The 17,117-nt window shown below is 38.6% G+C and overlaps 1 pseudogene; it reads right to left on the reverse strand.

Moving 5' to 3' along the window:
* Positions 1–227: 227 nt before the first annotated feature.
* Positions 228–611, reverse strand: LOC128777424 (transmembrane protein 14C-like; annotated as a pseudogene).
* Positions 612–17,117: the final 16,506 nt, after the last annotated feature.

The raw sequence follows: 17,117 nt of genomic DNA on the forward strand, positions 1-17,117 counted from the left end.
ATCAACACACAAGAATCCAACTGTGTGAAACTATAACAATATGCTTTTGGGTTATATACCACCCACCTCTTTAAGGCTGTAATGATAACAGCTGCTTTTTTTCTCCTGTAAAGTTCAAAGTTCAGTGTCATTTGTTTTGTTTTGTTTGTTTGTTTTTTAAGTAAAATATCAGAATATGTGAGAATGCTGCACTTACTTCTCTTAATACACTAAAAAGAGTGGAAGTTTTTAAATTCTTCATGACTCCAAGCTGGGACACGACTACTACTGACGGGATCTATTCAACACACTAATTCCAAGGTGAGGGACCATCAGCAAACTGGCACCCGCGACTAAGCCCGCAGGCATACATTTTCCAGAGTGGTGGAATCTCATTCCCATAATGCCAGCTAAGGTGCCAGGTGTAGCTAGGAAAACCCAAATATTCCTCAGATCCCGAGACAGCTGATAAGCACCCAGATCTGCCAAACCACCAAAAAGAAGCCCGGCAGTCACTGAGGGGACGCTACCTGCTTTTGCCTAGCCAATGATCCCACCAGAAGCAACCGGTGATGCGGAGCCAAAGCCAATCCAGTGCAAAAAGGCACTGGTGGGATGGAGTCCTTCTGCATTGTTCTCTGTCACTCTGACCAGGCAGAATACACCAGGTATGCGTCCAACGGCTTCCCGGAAGCTCTGCACTGGTCCACAGGGGTGCAGAAGCCCCGTGACTCCATTTTTTATGGAGGTAAGTGTTTTAGGATGATGAATTTGCCTAAAAACCCCATTTGAACTGCATCCCATAGATTCTGAAGTGTTTTTATTACATTTTTTTCTATATGACGCAATTTCATTTTTTATTTCCTCTTCAATCCAGACTTTAAGAAAATGTTATTACGGGGCGCCTGGGTGGTGCAGTCGGTTAAGCGTCTGACTTCAGCCAGGTCACGATCTCGCGGTCTGTGAGTTCGAGCCCCGCGTCAGGCTCTGGGCTGATGGCTTGGAGCCTGTTTCCGATTCTGTGTCTCCCTCTCTCTCTGCCCCTCCCCCGTTCATGCTCTGTCTCTCTCTGTCCCAAAAATAAATAAAAAACGTTGAAAAAAAAATTTTTTAAAAAAATAAAAAAAAATAAAAAAAATAAAAAAGAAAATGTTATTACAAATTCCAGGTAAGAGGGTCTTTCTGTTGTCCAGTTTCATTGTATGGTGATTGCAGATGGTTGGACCTAAGATTCCTATTTATTTTTAATTTAGAATAGTTTAAAGATTTTCTGGTGGCCCAATATATGGCCAATTTTCCCAAATATTCCAAGGCGTATTCAAAAGTAATAAAGTACAGAATTACCTTATCAATTAGCTCTACCTTATTATTTATGTTATTTCAATATTCAATATACTTAATTATTTTCATCCACCTGATCTGACATGGACCAAGAGAGGTGAATTCATGTCTCCCACTAGTGTTTTTATGTCTATTTCTGCTTTTATCACCTGTAATTTATGCTTTATGAATGTTTGGTGCACAGATATTCATAACTGTAATATGCCCATTGTGAGTTACATACTTCTGCACTATTAGGCTTTCTTTCTTAATACTGTTTGTCTGAAGTCCCTGGTTTATTTTTATTTTCTGGTCTGCCCTTAATTCTTTTCTTTTCAGACTTACTGAAGTACCTTGTTTTAGATGAGTCTGTGCCATAGAGCACAGAATTACGTTGTATAATCCATCCAGGAGCTTCATTACTTTTAAAAACTAAGGTAAGCCTAATTAAAAAAAAAAACAACTAAGTCAAGCCTTTTAAAAATAAAATAAAATAAAATTTTTAAAAAGCTAAGCCTTTTAACAGGTGACTTATTGATATAAAAGTTATCTTTCACCTTTGTTCCATCATATTATGGATTGCATTGTATCATTTTAAAGATATTCTTTCATTATAAACTCTATTTCCTTTGCTTTTTGTGTATTGTTTGTCTACTATTCAAGTTCTGTGTTTTTGCCTTTAGTTGTTACCTTTATAATAATTTTATATTAGACCTTCAATCATACACTTCTTTCAACTAAATCTCCAACTTCCCTACTATAAATAGTGATTAAAAATTAGGATGTTTCTTCTTCCTTTTCCCTCTCTACCCTTGTCTCTCTCACCTGACTTTAGTTACTAATAGATTTATTTTTAATAAATTAAATGAGACCATCAACATATCCAGTTTCTGATCTCCTTTTTCCCTCACCTATCCAATTTTTGTTAGTTATATCATTTCTACATAATGAAGACATATAACATTTATATTTCATTCTGACATCTCAATCTCCATATTTTTTTCTACAGGTAAATATATTCAATATTTACTCCCAGTACTTTTGACACTGCTTACCTAGTTACTTCTTAGTTGGCCTAAATTCATTGTCTAATAATTTCTTCCAGAAGGACTCAATGGCATAATATCCTCTGAGCTTTTGCATGGTCAGAACTGTTCACAGAAGAGACTTTATATATCAAATAAAATGCGGTTGGTTAAACAATCTTTGGCTTAAGTATCTTATTGTTTCTTGTATTGAATGTTAATAAGAAGAAATACAGGGCTAGTATTTTGTTCTAGGAATTTTTGTTTTGTTCCTGGATGCTGCTGCAGTGGTGGCTCCTTCTTCGTTTTTAGAGTCCAAGTATAAGTCCTAGAGTTGACCATACTGGATCCACTTTCCTGGTTTGCCGGTATCCATTTTTAAAATGTTAAACTTGGGGTTCCTGGGTCGCTTAGTCAGTTAAGTGTCCGACTTCGGCTCAGGTCATGATCTCATGGTTTGTGGGTTCGGGCCCAGCGTTGGCTCTGCGCTGGCAGTGTGGAGCTTTCTTGGGATTCTCTCTCTCTCCCTCTCTCCCTGTCCTTCCCCTATTTGCACGCTCTCTCTCTGTCTCCCTCTTCCTCTCTCAAAATAAATAAATAAACTTTTTAAAAAATGTGAAACTTTGCTCAAGCCCTATGATCTTAGAAAACAGCAAGTTTACAAAAATCCTCCCCCGCAACTCTTGGGTTCTAGGAAATTGCTTATGGGAAAGAACGGCCATTCCATGCATGACTTAGATATGACTCACAGATTCCTCCTTATCTACCTGTGACTGGGCAACACAGACCTCCAAAATTCCCATTCTTTGCTTCATAAATGATTAGCTGTACTGTTTTGTCCTCACTGATCAGTGATGAATAAAATACCTGCTAACTAAACTCTGGTTAATTCTCTCTCCTTCCCCCAGGTATCTGAACTTTGACCCACCTTCTGCCTAAGTCAGCACACAACCCCTCTTTAATGGCCTGCGTGACAATAGAGTGAGTTCAGAGTAAAATATCCTGATTTATTGTCTGGTCATAGACATTTCTGCTCCTTCACAGAGAAACTTAAGTCTTGCTTTCATCCTAGATGCTACTTATGAAAATTTGCATGGTTGTCATTTACATTCAAATCCTCAAACTCTCTGGAATTCGATTATGTCCCCTGAGATTAAAGACAGAAGCAGATGAAGGCTGGTGGAAGCATAGTGAAGAACTGAGGGCCCCTTTGCTGGGGTCCATCTTTATCCAGTTTCCTTGTGTACTCTCTACTCGTTCTTTGCCATTCTCCCATTTCCTGAAAACTTTATCTCCCCTCAGTGGTAAGAAAACTGAATCTGACTGATTCCTGAATTTTTTATCTCAAACCTAAAACAAGATTTTTGAAAAGCAAAACTTTTTTCTTTCTCCAGCTTTACTGCATCACCCTCCTTTCCACTAATCAATACCAATGAGGAGGCACACCATGCTTGTGTGTGAGGTAACGACGTAGGAAGTAGGAATGATGGGGAAAAGGACAGAATAGTATCCTCTGTGGCTCTGAGTAGGGAACTGTTTTTATTCATATAATAGAAGTGTCTTGAGTCATCTGCAGTCACATCAAACAAATCTCAAGTGAGTCTAGGGAGTGGTGTCTCCCAGCGACATCCTAGAACATCTCAAGGCCAAGTTTTATAGGCAGTAAGTTGTGGAGTGAACCCATCCCAGATCTTCTACTGAAAACATCTGGCCAAATGTTTACCAGTTATTTTCGTCCTGCCATTCTTTTTTATTTTCTTCAAATACCCAAGATACAGCTTACTAGCTATTCAGTTGTCCGTTAATAACTTATTTTCAACCCAGAATTGCATAGTTCTCTTCCTTTTATGATGGAAAATATTTACACCTCTCCAAGTCTCTGTTCCTTCATCTATAAAATGGGGATTATCATATGTCCTTCATAGGTGTCATATGTATGACCCTATCATGAGAATATGCTGAGATTGAAGATCTGATCCCATTGTGAAGATCAGAAATGACCATATTGATATCAGTTATAATTGTTTACAGTATATAGTAATTTTCATGTTATAGAAATATTTGTAGGGGCACCTCAGTGGCTCAGTTGGTTAAGCATCCAACTTCGGCTCAGGTCACGATCTCATAATTCATGAGTTCTAGCCCTGCATTGGGCTCTGTGCTGACAGCTCAGAGCCTGGAGCCTACTTCACATTCTGTATCTCCCTCTCTCTCTGCCCCTCCCCAGCTCGCACGGTCTCTCTCTCTCTCTCTCTCTCTCTCAAAAATAAGTAAACATTTTCAAAATGTTTTTTTAAAAAAAGAAAAGACATATTTGTAAATGAGTCTGAAGAAACCTACAAGCTACAAAGAAAAATACTGGGAATGGTAGTTTTCCTGAAGCCCCTAAGACATTGCCCTTCCTTCCCTGGATCCGTACACACCATATTCCTGGATTCTGTCTCAAACAGGTACTCATCTAGCCTCACTTTGCAATTCAGTTATCATTATAATAATATGATTAGGCTCAGCTGGCTGAGGTAGTTAGGGCTGCGACGTCTGTATTCAGCAAAGCAATACTATCAAATGACTGATAGCTCAGTGAGCAGCAGGGGTAAGGTTAGCATCTGTACTTTAGCCCTGCCCCCTAAAGTCTAACCCTCACTGGGAAATTCCTACCTCAGAGAGGGCCTGCTTCTGCTTGTTCTGGCCCTTCTGAAAGAATGATCGGGGAGTGGAGGGGTTATTTTGTTGTGGTTTCTGTACGTTTATTTTCAGTAGGAGCTGAGGAAAGGGGAAGGGAAGCCTGGAAACCAGCATGAGGTTTCTTTCTGATCCTGGGTGAGTGGACATCCTCATACCTGCATGGCTGTTTGATGTCCATCATTGTGGCGGGTCACTGACTCATTTGGCCCAACTGGCTGACAGAGCCCTGTGTTGTCAGGGAACCCAATTCAGGACCGTCTAGTCTGGGAGCAAAACAAAACACATCTTTGAGTCAAAGGACAGAAGGAGAGCTGCAGTTATCTGCTGATTTTTTTTTAATAAGGTTTTTTCTGCAAGCAGGTGGAAGGATATACCTTACAGGGCTCCTGTGATTGGCTCTCAGCCAGTTGCATGCATTTTTCACAGCTGGCATCAAGATAAACTAATTTTTTTACTAAATTGACCCCTATTACTTTCATTTTCATAGCTTGCAACCAATTGATGGGATACAATTTAATATAATGCAATTAATGTTGCAGCATCCTCCATAACAAAGCATCAAAAAAATGAGATAAAATCTTGAAGTGCCCACCAGTACAGGTGGGGGAATGGATATAGGAAACATAGAAGACAACATGACCCTAAGGAAGAAAGACAGCTCTAAGAAATATAAAAAGAATTTCTGCTGCCTATGCTGAAAAAGAGATTAGGAAAAATAAGACAACAAATGATCAATAATTACTTCACCAAGATGCTTCTAAACATTCAAGAAACCTTCGCAAAGGAGGCAACATGTACGTTGGGTTTATATCCGTTTGGACCCATATATTTCTACTTAATTCAATAGACTATAATTCCTAGCATTATTTATGTTGATGGTCAAATCGTTCCAGGTTTTGGACATGAGTAGCCCCTTCCGTCTGGTCTTGGCATCCTCTTGTCAGATTTCCAATGTTCTTTGAGTAGGTGCTGACTTGCTTGTACAACTCATTTTGTACTTTTTTAGCTTAAGCACTGGAATTAAATCTTTCCTCCAGGGAGCCCTGGTACTTTTTAGTGGAGAATGATATTTGGGAGGCAATATCTGAGTACTGGCTGTGGTCACAGCTACTAGAATTTCATTGCTTTCAACCTCTCTCAGTGTTCAGAGCTGGGAAAACAACAAAAAATACAAACACACACACACACACACACACACACACACACACACATTTATTCCTGTGTCTACCTATTTATATATTGAAAACAACGAATTTGTCTGGTAATTCTAATTCCACTTCAACACTCCCATGTTCATTCTAGCTGTCTCCCTTCCATAATTATAACGGCAGCAGAGGAAAATCTGGCACTTATTATCATCAATATATTTACGTATTTGCTCAGAGAACACACAATTATTTCAGAATTATTTATCCATACCACTGTGAAGATCACTCCTACTAAGTAGAGTTCAATTTTCCTTTTTTTAGAGTAAAATTTATAATCAGTAAAATATGCACATGTTAAGTGTACAATTCAATAAATTCTGGCAAATGCCTGCATCCATGTAATTCACACTGCTAGTATGACATAAAAAGTTTCACCATTGTAGAAAGGTCTCTGGTCTCTGCTGGGTAAATCCCTTGTCCCATTGGATTAGGGTTTTCTATTCTAGAATTTCATACATATGAAATCATATAATGTTCATTCTCTCGTATCTGGCTTCATTTGCTCAGTATGAAGATTTATCCAGGTTGTAGGAGTCAAGAATTTTTCATTTTTATTGCTCAATATTATTTCATTGTATGAATATATCAAAGTTATTTACCTGCACTTTGATAGGCATTTGGGTTGTTTCTAATTTTGAATCTGAATAAAGCCGCTAGGAACATTTATCATAAAGTCTTATGTGGACACATATTCTCATTTCTTTTGGATTAATTCCTAGGGGTGAAATTATTAGATCATAGGGAAGATATATATTCAACTTAAAAAAAAAAAAACTAACCATTTTCCAAATTGATCACACTCTATTACACTCCATCATTAACGTGTGAGAATTCGCATTGCTCCATATTCTTGCCAACATTTAGTGTTGTTGTTCTTTTTAAATTTAACCACTCTGCTAATAAACATGGAGTAGTACTTCTTTGTGATTTAACTGCATCTTCCTGCTAACTAATGATGTTGAATTTTTTTTTTTTCATTTATTTATTGGCCTGTTCAGATCTTTTTTCTGAAGCCTCTGTTCAGATCTGTTTTCATTGAATTGTTTATCTTTTTATTATTCGGTTATAGGATACAAGTTCTTTCTCCTGCCAGATGTATGTTTTCTAAATGATTTCTCCCAGCATACCCTCATTTTATGAAGATACTTTCATAGGTTTTCTTTTATAAACTTTGTAAGTTTAGACCCATCTCAAATTAACATTCAGCATGCTATCGAGGTTAAAGTTCATTTATTTCCATGTGGATATCAAGTTGCTCAGGCATCGTTTATTGAAATCTTTCAGTGCTGTTATGAAAAATCAGTTGAGTGTGCAAGTGTGGGTGTATTTCTCGATTCTCTGTTCTGTTTTATTTAACGACCTTTTTATAAATACTCCACTATCTTTGTTTTATTTTTTTAATGTTCATTTATTTTTGAGAGACAGAGCATGAGTGGGGGAGAAGCAGAGAGAGAGAGAGGGAGACACAGAATCCAAAGCAGGTTCCAGGCTCTGAGCTGTCAGCACAGAGCCCAATGTGGAACTAGAACTCACAAACAGCTAGATCATGACCTGAGCTGAAGTAGGACGCTTAAACCACTGAGCTACCCAGGTGCCCCATCCCACTGTCTTTAAATGTAGATTCATAACAAATAAGTCTTGAAGTCGGGGAAGCTCTTCTGTATTATATTATTTTCCCTTCTCAGGATTGTTTTGACTATTCTAGGTTATTTGCACTTCCATATAAATTTTGGAATAGCTTATCAATTTATAAAATAAAAAACTTTGGGGATTATGATTTGGCCTGTTTTGAATCTGTACAACTTGGGGAGAATTGATATCTTGACAACATAAGTCTTTTACCTATTAACATGGTATAATTGTTTCTTTAATTTCTCCCATTAATCTTTTGTGGATTCAGTGTGGAGTTTTTTTTATGTGTTTTATCCTCAAGTATTTTATGGTTTGGGTGCTATTTTATGTTTTATTTTTTAAAGATTTTTTATTTTTTATTTTATCTTTTTTATAAATTTTTTTCTGTGTTTTTTTTTTTTTTTTTTGCTTATTTATTTATTTTTGAGTGAGAACACGTAAGCAGGGGAGGGGCAGAGAGAGAGAGAGAGAGAGAGAGAGAGAGAGGGAGACACAGAATCTGAATCAGGCTCCAGGCTCCTAGCTGTCAGCACAGAGCCCAATGGGGCTCCAACCCACAAACTGTGAGATCATGACCTGAGCCACCCAGGCACCCCAAGATTTTTTATTTTTTTAAGTAATCTCTACACCCAACATGGGGCTTGAATTTACAACCCTGAGATCAAAAGTCACACACTCCACCGACTGAGCCAGTCAGGCATCCTGGATTTGGTGCTATTTTAAATGCGTCTTTAAATTTTTTATTTTCCAGATCTTTGTTCTTAGTATGTTAACTATGTTTACTGTGACCCTGATAAATTCACTGTTAAGGCTAGTAGATGTTTTGTATATTATTTAGGATTCACTACACGGACAACCATGTCATCTGAAAATATTGACAGTTTGAATTCTTTCTTTTAATCTCTATGTTCCCTGCCTTATTTCACTTTCTCAAACTTCTGTTACAATATAGAAGAGAAGTGATGAGAGAGAATGTCCTAGCCTTGATCATTTTCTTAAAGAGACAGTATAACCTCTTAAAGACAAAAATGTGGGTCCCCCTGGGTGGATTTGTCAATTGAGCTTCTGACTTCAGCTCAGGTCATGATCTCATGGTCCGTGGGTTCGAGCCCCACGTCGGGCTCTGTGCTGACAGCTCAGAGCCTGGAGCCGGCTTCCGATTCTGTGTCTCCCTCTCTCTGCCCCTCCCCTTCTTGCACCCTTTCTCGCTCTCAAAAATAAAGAAACATTTAAAAAAAAAATTTTTTAAAGAGAAAATGTGGAACTCCTAAATTTTCCTGCAATCTTTGTACAGAACTCATGCTAGTTGCCTCTGTACTGTTCTAATATTAGTATATATTTTGCCAAAACAAGCACGTCTTTCTTCTGTAAGTCTGCAGCTTCCTTGAGGGCGAAACTTATGATTGAGACATCTTTCTAATTCAGGCACCCAACATAATGCCTGAAACATGTAAGAATTCCAAAAAGCAAAAAAACCAAGATTAATTTAAAAGAAAAAAGATCATTTTTAAGAGATAACTCTAATAAGAATATAAGACCTTATTTCCCAGATTTAGTTCCATGAAATACTAGTTCTGAGAGAAGACACGTGTTAATTTAAAAAAAAAAAAAACTTTTGAGAAATACATTTGGGGGATTCTAGATTAGATGAGGAATCAGATTTGTCTGTGTAATAGAGTAGATACTTTATACGTGCGTCTCATTCGTATAAAATTCAATGATGTTCCCGTGTAACTAAGTTCCTTTATCATCCCCATTTCTAACAATGTGTCGAAAATAATAATGTGAACTTTCCGGTCACAGGTGACTCAATCTTTTCCAGTTGAAGATCTCCTCACTGAGGTAAATGTTCACTCAATTTAAAGTTTAAGCTCTCCTTCAAGCAATTCTTCTCCAGATGGTCTTGCATAACTTCCTTTCCAAAACAATGTCCAGCATTGGGGTAGATGACTTCTGGGCTTCCTCTTGTTGAATTCTGGTGGAGGTCTCGCTTGGCTCACCTAACTCTGGGCACTGACCTTTTCTCTGACTCCATCTACTTCTTCAGTGTAACTTATTGCTTGTTCTCCCAGCAAAATCAAAAGTCTTGAGAACCTCATCCTCATTCTTACCTCTGGGTATCTTGCTTCTCCTTGGCTTCCATTGACACTAAATTCTCTGCTGTTCACCTACAACTTCTTTCTGTGTTACTGTTTTTCATAGGAGATCACCTTGCCATTTACTTTGGTGACCCATAGCAGATCCAGTCTCATTTCCCAACTATTGTCAGTTGCCTCAAAGGGAGCACGGAAGAAAATGTTCGAGCCTTCCATGTCAAATATCTGTCATGGGAAATTTGGCAAAATTCCCTGCTGTTTTCTGCCTACATATGTGTACAATCTTTTCTCTACTCCACTGTGACCTTCCCGAATTGGTACGAGGATCTTGCAAGTCAGGGTCCTTTCAGTGTTACAATTGGTAAAGGGAATGCACCAACCCTAAGGTTTCGACTTCTCTTTTAACTTGCCTGGGGGCTTTTTATCTCACTTCTCTGGCATCCCTTGGACGAAGACCCATGGAGGTCGAGGCACTGGGTCTCTGACAGATCCAGGCTGCTTCTTTATCCTCTACCAATCCCTTCCAAATATCTCCTCTCCCCTTCAGGAAAAGTATCATGTTCCTTTCTCGGCCTCGTAGGCATTCTTCAGACACTAATTATTTTCTGATTAACCTCCCAACATTTTTGGGGTAAAATTTAACAATCTGTTATTCCATTAAGCCTGGATATGTATAAGATTCTTTTTTTTTTTTTTAATTTTTTTTTCAACGTTTTTTATTTATTTTTGGGACAGAGAGAGACAGAGCATGAACGGGGGAGGGGCAAAGAGAGAGGGAGACACAGAATCGGAAACAGGCTCCAGGCTCCAAGCCATCAGCCCAGAGCCTGACGCGGGGCTCGAACTCACGGACCGCGAGATCGTGACCTGGCTGAAGTCGGACGCTTAACCGACTGCGCCACCCAGGCGCCCCTGTATAAGATTTTTTGATATGCATAAGATCTTTTGGAATTTATAAATCCATTCTCTCTCAGTAAAGCTGGGATTTCAAGAAATTTTCTAGTCTTGGTGTTCACCGTCCCTTTTGGAAGTTGAATATTGAATATTAACTCTTTCTTTCCAAATTCCTGCTATCCTGTAATTATTCTAATTTTGCCTAAGGCACTCGGTACTTCAGATTAAACAGCATGGTGATCATGGTTCGTGCCGACGAGAAAAGCACATTACAATCTTCGTGTTGCTCAGGACTTCTCAAAAGCTTTTAATGTGCAAACGGATTTTTGGACTCTACAAGCATGAAAGGTGTGGCCTATCGAATTTCCAACTTATTTGAACACAGATCATTTTTCTTTAAAGAACGTCTGCCAGACCAATATTCCATTGGAAATACTGTGAGGAGTAAAAGGAACATTGCGAAACAGGAAAAACTGGAACCAAGGGTGCCAGCTAAGAGATTACTTCATTTGTCCGGAAGTGATGAGGATCTGAACTGGAGAAATGGCGATAGCCATGAGCCTGGACAGGTTCAATAAGTATTTAGAAAATGAAATTACATGATCTGGCGAGAGTATTTATGCTAATGAAATAGAATCCTAGATATTCCTATCTAACAATATGTTTTGTAAGTTTTTAAGTTTCACAAAAGCACCTAGATGAAAACCAAAGGCATATCTATATGAAATAGATATTTATGGAGTAGATGTGGAAAAGAAACATATTTCCTTTGGGTTGAACTTTAAGGGAAATTTTCCTAAGATGCCCAGTTATGTTTATTCTGCCCCTCTTAGTCCATGAAATGTTTTAGAAGTCTTTCTGACTCATTAAGACATGTAAAAACAGACCTACCAGAATAAGAAAGGTTGAAAAAAAAAAATCACCAAATGAGCAGTTCAGTGAAATTCTAGATCCAAAGCAATTTCAGTATTTTAAGCATCAAATATTTTTTAAATGTGTTTTTATCTTACTTATTTGTTGAGAGAGAGCGAGAGAGCTGGGGAGGGACACAGAGAGAGGGAGAGAGGAAATCTCAAACAGGCTCCATGCTGTCATCACAGAGCCAGACATGGGGCTTGAATTCATGAACCATGAGATGATGACCTGAGCCGAAATCAAGTCAGGCACCTAACCGACTGAGCCACCCAGGGGCCTCAGCACCAAATATTTTTTTAACAACGTGTGGGGATATCCTTCATGAGCCTCCATTGATTTATATTTTTCACTAAGCCTCATATGATGTGTTTATTGTAATGTAATTTGAACATAAGAGGGGAAAAAAGACAAATTTCGTCACAAACCACATTAATTAATATTATTAAATATGGCATAAAACGCTACAGATATTTCCGGCTTTATAGAATAGAACTGAATCATAAGAATAGAATTGGTGATTTCTTAACTGAAGACAAAATCATATTGCCGTGCTTCTTTTTAGCAAGGACAGTGACAATTAGAGAGAAATTGTTAATAAGAAATGTTCTAGAAAAAGTGGTTTATTCCGCTATATCTTTCACATAGCCAGAAAAAAAATTGTATGATAACAATAATGATAAAGGAAATAAATTGGGGAATATAGCAGATGGCTGGAGGAAAAAAATGACCATATTTATTTCCTTCCTTCTCTTATGCATGCCCCTTTGCAATGTGACTTTGCAGCTACTGGAACCAAAAGGTGAACTCTGCTTTCCCTCCATTTGCATCTGGTCTGGGTTTGCATCTGGTCTGGCCTTGTGACTTGCTTTGAATAACAGAACGCAATGGAAGTAACATCATGCCAGCTGCAAGCCTAGGCTTCAAGTGCCCTTGGCACTTCTCCTCTCTAGGTGTGAAGTCTCAGCCTCCATGTGAGCAAATCTGAGCGAGCCCGCTGGAGGATGAAAAACCACTTGGAGCAAGGATGTGCCATCCCAATTGGAACCGTCCTAGACCAGCCAGGTCTGGTGATTAGCTGCAAGTGTATGACTGAGAATAGCTGAGACCAGAAGAACTACCTAGATAGGCCCAGCCCCAACTGCTACTGCATAGAATTGTAGAATAAATAAAGGGTTGTTGTTTTAAGCCACTAAGTTTGGGGGTGGGTTGTTATTCAGGAACTAATTCAATGGTTCAGGTTAGTTTCTCTCCTTAACCATTTTAATCACCTTTCTGTATTCTACCTTTCTACTGTATTCCTACTCTCAGTCTACCCACATATTACTGTCAACTTCGTTTACTAAACACCATTCTTACTCTATTACTTTTTACTCAAAAAATGTTCAGTGACTCTTGATTGCACATGTAATAAAGTCTCAGCAACTTTAATCTGGTTATTCAAGGCCTTTCATGATTTCTCCACAACTTAAAATTTGAATCTAAGTTTCTGCTGCTTTTCTCCATGCACCCTCAATTTGGTCAAGATGAGTTATAATGCCCTAAATCATCGATGGGACACCATTCTGATTGAATAGTTCATCATTCATTTAATACGCGTCTTACTCCATAGCCTAATAGATGGGAATTTTTTTTTTCTGAAATTGACTCTAAGATAATTCCTGATATTCTAGACATTAAAATACAAAAATATAATGTGGCTGAGATTTGAGGCAAGAGTCTTCATTGTTTTCCACGTGTCTTATATTTCCCGGCCTCCTCTCCCTGTCTAGAACAATTCCCTCTGCTTATATACTTCAGGTCTGCATATTAAAATTCTACCTATTGAAAAATCTATTCCAATGTCCCCTCTCTTAGAAATCCTTGAGAACCTTTCTCTTCACTGAGACGAATGTAATCACTCCTACATGAAGTCCCCAAGAAAATGATTGGAACCACTCATAGGCACTTGTCACTTCCTACTCTGTACTGGGAAATTTTTTTCACTGCTTTAAATTGTCTTCAGGTCGAGGGCAATTCAGCATTTATTGAATATCTCACACCCTCTTTTTGCAATGCTAGCGCAAAGGTCTAAGTACAATGTCTACTGGTTATTACACTATATATTTGTTAAGCAAGTAACTCAATGAAAAACACACATATAACAAACCTCAGGTTTCTAACACTTCATTATTATTCTGTCACTAAGTAACCATGTGACCTGAGGCAGATTACTTAACCTCCTAGGGCTGAGGCCTCAAAGGACCTAACAGATGAGATAATGCATGTGTGAATACCCTGTATAAACTACAAACTATAAAATCAGTTCAAGGTGTTAGCATTGTTTCCTATTCTGAGAAATGAGGCAGTTGAACCTGATCTGTTTCTTTTTTTTCTTAATGACCCATACAAGCAGCATTCCACAATGATATGCTTACAAGTTGTTATTTTTTCCTTAAGTATGTTGGCTCAAAGTGTGAAGTGACTTAAAAACCAGTTACAGAACCTGCCTCTTAGAAAGTGTCGCTTGGTGTCTGATGCACCAGTGAATATCCCTACTGTGGTCATCCCAGATAGCTTTTCACCATGTGGACATGTCAGGTGAGACTAGAAGTCTTACGAACCAGTGCCAATCAAGCCTATTCCTGGCACTCTGAGATCAAAGGAGTCATTCTCACAAAGAAGAAGATAGGGTTTATTATGGCAATATAAGTCACCCGAGAGTTTAGTTCCAAACTTTTTTTATTACCTAAAACTTTTATTAATAAAAGTAGACTTAAAACATATTAAGAGTTCGATAGTTTAAAGAATCACCTCTCAGAAACAGGCATGTAGTGATTGGCGTTGGCTGTAATGCTACATCATAAATAACATGAGTGCTACAGAGTCTTGGGCCCCACATCTCTACATTGTGATGGATTTGCCGGTTCAGTTCAATACAGTTCAATTCAATTCACTTTGATTCAATTTACATTTGTTTCAATTCAAGGTAGCATTAGGGTATTATGGAAGGAAGGTCGGCTTTATTTCAGATCTTAAAATTCACAGACTTCAACATCCACTACCTTTTTTATCACATTTGGCAACTCACCCAATCTCTCTAAACAGTAATTTCCTCATCTGCAAAAAGGGGGTAATATTAGCCACCTCATAACAGATATAATGTCCCAAACACAACGATTGTATCATCCTCCTCCTCCTTCAATTCATGTCAGTTCAATTTGACTTAATTCGACAAACATCAACTATTTATCAACTACAATGCCGAGACATAGCATGGGATTATCGTGGCATCATTGCAAATGTGGGCTTCTGAGAATGTTACGCAATTCAAAAGTTTATCCCTAGGAAAATACATGTAATTTGATGAAAGAATGAGGTTGTAATGGACAATGGTACAGATGTATTTAGTGTAGAACACAAAGTGAAGGGATATTTGGAGATTCTGTGGCTAGGAACACATGCGGGTCTTTAGAAAACTCACCAAGAGACATCTCATTGTGGCAGGTATCAGGATCTTAACCATGACTTTCCAATTCCAACAATGAGTTGACAGGAGATGTTAGAAAGTTTTCTATCAGCTCTGAATGTTAGTACATTCCCTCACTTAGGAATTTAATTCCTCCTGAGCATTGATTAAACTTATAGCATATTATAAATAATTTATAACATTAATATATAACTCATTCTCCCGACTTTTGATTACAATGCACACGGAATCTGCAAATGTTTAAGGGTGTTTTCGACAGAATATATTATGATATTATAATACACAATCCCAAAATCTCAACAGCTAAACATATAGGGTTTATTACTTGCTCCTGCAAAATCTGTTATTTGCTGGGTGATACTCCCAGGCAGCTGTCCTCCATGCGGTGATTCAGTGATCCAGGCTGTTGTTGTTCTGTCATTTCAACAAACAGCCTCCATGTTTTCCACCCAAGGAGAGATGAAAGAGACTGAAAAATTGTATAGGGGCTAGTCGCCTGCCTCCATTTCAGAGGGACACATGTCACTTCTGCTTATGTTTCATTGGCCATTATTAGTCACGTAGCCCTGGCTTACTGCAAAAGGACTGGGAAACTCTGACTCTCATATGCCCAGAAAGAAAAGAATGCCCAGATATTGATGATTTATTACTAATTCAGTGAGAAGATCACAAAGGAAGGCCTGATGTTTTCTCTGTGAAAATTTGGTGTCTTGGTATACCCTACTTCCCGAAAAAGATGAGTAAGTCTCCTTGAATTTTAGGAAGAGAGTATTCTCCCATAACCATGTCAGTGAACATGGCCTGACTAGAAGGCATCAGTAAATCCAAGTATTGCAAGGATGGACTTTACTGGATCCCTCTTGTGGCCCACTTATCTCTGTTTGGACAGACTTCTTTCTCCAGCCACTGCTGCAATAACCAGTCCCACATGGGCTTCGATCAGCTTCACTCAGATGCAACCTCACTTTGGGGCTTTGTCATGAACTGCCCACCATGCCCTGGATTTTCTGATGCTGCAACATAGGATACCTACAGAATCCCACTCAGAACCCAGAAGTGTGAATGAATGAATGAAAGGATTAATAGACAAATCATTCCCTCTTCCACTCTCTCAGGCAGATAGGTCTGAGATGCATTTCGTTAGGCTCCTCGGAAAGTCCCATGGGTTAAGCAACCCATGTCACATAGTAGTGGCCAACCTGTTCATGCATCCTTGTCCTGCTGTTTCCTCGTATTGCATTAGGGGGAACCCGGGCAAAAACTGAATACAATAGGACAATTTTTAAAACTTGAAACTCCTCTGCACTCCATAATGCTTAATAGGGTAGACTGGTAAGGAGACGGTCTGGTATTGTGATTTATAAGAAGAAATTTATATTTGGTCTTCATCCCCATTTCTGGAACAGAGTTCCTAAAATCCTTGGAATTTCCTAAATAATAAGAGCAGAAAAGGTATCTTTGTTATGCTAATGAGGTGACTTTTGGACCCCACCCAAGGATGAGGGCTGGTTGCCAGAACCAACCATGTGATTAGAGATTAGGAACTTTCAGTCCCACTGGGGATGGAATAGGGCTGGAAAGTTGAATCAATTGCCAATGATGTAATCAATCATGTCCATATATGGAAGCTTCTGTAAAAACCCAAAGGACAGAGTTCAGAAGCCTCCTGGTTGGTGAATACCAGGAGATTAAGGGAGAGTTGCATTCTCATAGAAGGCATGAAAACTCCATGTCCTTTCCCCATACCTTGCCCTATGCATCTCTTCCTACCTGGTGTTCCTGAGTTATATCCTTTCATAATAAACTGGTAATCTAGTAAGTAAAATGTTTCTCTGAGTTCTGTGAACTGCTTTAGTGAAGTAATCAAACCCAAAGAGGAGTGTCATTAGAATCTCCA

Source organism: Panthera pardus, unplaced genomic scaffold (assembly GCF_024362965.1).
Source record: "Panthera pardus isolate Hobbes unplaced genomic scaffold, ASM2436296v1 HiC_scaffold_16, whole genome shotgun sequence".
Classification (NCBI taxonomy): Eukaryota; Metazoa; Chordata; class Mammalia; order Carnivora; family Felidae; genus Panthera; species Panthera pardus.